The following is a 3,311-nucleotide window of genomic DNA, read 5'->3' as shown; positions in this document are numbered from 1 at the left end:
CCCACGAAAACAACAACAACGAAAGATGAATTGTTTGGGATCTTCGGGACACAACTAATCGGCAAAGGCAAGTCAAAAGTATGAAATGTTGGCATATCACATTTTCTATAGTATAACATAACTATAACTTATTTAATAGGCTTCTTCATGACTAGTGTTATTTGTAGTGACATGCTCCAGTAGTGAGCTACAAAAACTGATATTTCAGCACATGAATATGTATAATTAGGTTTAGGTGGCGTTTAATCTAAGTTTGAGATCAGCATAGCATTTACATATTTTGACATTCTAACTCAAAATAATGGAGTTACAAAAATGTAGCCCTTGTGAATACAGAACAGTGTTATTCAAACGATTACGTTAAAATCAACAATGGCACATTGAGTCCACTAGAGGTCAGAATAGACTTCATAATGAAATCGGAGCACGTGAGAGACAGGAAGCTCAAGGACAAACGTTTAGCTCACATGACCACTGAGTCACAGTCAGGAAAATGAGTCAGTGTTTTGTGTAAATGTGATATAACATTACTCCATGTGGTTTTATGGGCATCCGGCACACGCACAAACGAGTTCTTAATTACTTGAAGTGACTCTGATCATTTACATTTAATTCGTTTGCATTGCTTGGTTCGATTCATAGAGATATCGACATATTCACTATGCCCACAGGCTCGGAGACCGATTAATGTCTCGACGGTGTCCTCAGATGACCTGACCAGACCGTCTAACTTATCTTTCACCTTAAGACAACAGATTTCATCACCTTGAACTTGTTTAAAATGTCACACACTCTTCCTCGTGACATTTCCCCTACAGCACACACACACCCTGCCTGCAGTGCATACGCAGTTCACTTTATGATGCTATGCAGGTGCAAGACCATAAATGGAAGTGAATTTATATCATGTGATATTCAATATCACTATTATACACGTTGCCAGTAATATCACTATTATACACGTTGCCTGTAATATCAATATTAAACACATGTTGCCTGTAATTACCAGCTGTAATTTTTTTTATAATTTTCTTTTTATATAGGATATATATATATATTTATATGTAGGCCAATTTTTTTTTTTTTTTACAGAAATAGGAATTTGCATGTATGCATGTACTTTTTAACACTGTTTGAAAGTACTCCTCGGTTGATGCGGTTTGAAAGTGTTCAGATTGTACAGCCAAATGTTTTGGGTAAATGCATGAACTGCCCACAGCGTTCATGCAGACTCTCTGTTACACCCTGCAAATCACCATAACCTGGCATCACCTGTATGAAGAGTAATAGAGTTGCTGACCCATTTCCAAGGCTGATTGCTCAGTTTGTATATTCAAAGGCTCCATAAACAAACACGTGCACAAGTAATTCCACTGTGGTCAGGGTTAAAGAATGTAGCCATGTCACTATAGCTGAAGTACTTTGTCCCCACGGGATTTATTATCATAATGCTCAGTCTGTCTGTCTATTTATCCGTCTGTCTCTGTCTGCCTGCCTGCCTATCCATCCATCCATCCATCCATCCATCCATCCATCCATCCATCCATCCATCCATCTATCTATCTATCTATCTATCTATCTATCTATCTATCTATCTATCTATCTATCTATCTATCTATCTATCTATCTGTCTGTCTATCCATCTATCTATCTATCTATCTATCTATCTATCTATCTATCTATCTATCCATCCATCTACCTATCTATCTATCTATCTATCTGTCTGTCTGTATATCCATCTATCTATCTATATATCTATCTATCTATCTATCTATCTATCTATCTATCTATCTATCTATCTATCTATCTGTATGTCTGTCTGTCAATTGATCAATACATCCATCCATCCATCCATTCATCTGTCTTGTCTGTCTGTCTCTGTCTATCTATCTATCTATCTATCTATCTATCTATCTATCTATCTATCTATCTATCTATCTATCTATCTATCTATCTATCTATCTATCTATCTATCTATCTATCTATCTATCTATCTATCTATCTGTCTGTCTGTCTGTCTGTCTATCCATATATCTATCTATCTATCTATCTATCTATCTATCTATCTATCTATCTATCTATCTATCTATCTATCTATCTATCTATCTATCTATCTATCTATCTATCTGTATGTCTGTCTGTCTGTCAATTGATCAATACATCCATCCATCCATCTGTCTTGTCTGTCTGTCTCTGTCTATCTATCTATCTATCTATCTATCTATCTATCTATCTATCTATCTATCTATCTATCTATCTATCTATCTATCTATCTATCTATCTATCCATCCATCCATCTGTCAATTGATCCATCCATCCATCCATCCATCCATCCATCCATCCATCTATCTATCTATCTATCATCTGTCTGTCTGTCTGTCTGTCTGTCTGTCTGTCTGTCTGTCTGTCTATCTATCTATCTATCTATCTATCTATCTATCTATCTATCAATTAATCAATCCATCCTCCATCCATCCATGGCCAGTTTAGTGGCAGTGATATATGGGCAGTGTTAGTTTGAGAATGCTCCTTGATTCAGTGCAAAGGTTTGCATGATTGCTATTTGAATGTGTCACATACACAATTTGCATGTAGCATTGTCAGTATTTGCACGCACCTGTACTTCCTGAAAGTAGCCATGCGTTTCTCTTTGTGTCAGTGCACGACGTGGTTGGCTGATGGTCCAGCATTGAGAGTAAGTTAATCTAGATGGGGGCCAGTCACTGTGCAAAGTAAAGGGATCTAAAGTGAACAGGGTCAAGAGCAGACAGCAGTCTTACACATCCAGCCTAGACACTTGCGAGATTAGTCTTTTAAACAGTCAGCATTTAAGAGATTTCTTACGCTCCAATGGGTGCAGTGGGGAAACTATTTTATCATGTGAGAAGAAAATCTGGAAAAAAAACTGGAAAAGGATGCTGAAATTGTTAAATAAAAAATGGTGAGATGTTGACACACATGGAATTATACATTTAGAAATGACATAATTACAAAACACATTCAGATTATGAGGTCTTTAAGCCTGAAACACTGCCAGACAGCCAGTGGCATGACGCATGACATGTTTGGGAAGTGATCTATTACTGGTTTTGTGATAACAGGATTAGGTTTAACAGTGAGTGTGCATGATGCAAGGTTAGCAAGGAGGACAATACTGTACAGTATATGTCATCTGAACTGGAGGGAATGGACTGTCATAAAGTCATCAAAATCCATTAAAGAGTTAGTTTACCCAAAAAATTCTGTCATTAATTACATATCCTCATGTCGTTCCAAACCCGTAAGTCCTCCGTTTATCTTCGGAACACAAA

Source organism: Siphateles boraxobius, unplaced genomic scaffold, assembly GCF_051911475.1.
Source record: "Siphateles boraxobius isolate OS27281-9 unplaced genomic scaffold, OSU_SipBor_1 19, whole genome shotgun sequence".
Classification (NCBI taxonomy): domain Eukaryota; kingdom Metazoa; phylum Chordata; class Actinopteri; order Cypriniformes; family Leuciscidae; genus Siphateles; species Siphateles boraxobius.
Note: the sequence above shows the minus strand (reverse complement) of the source record.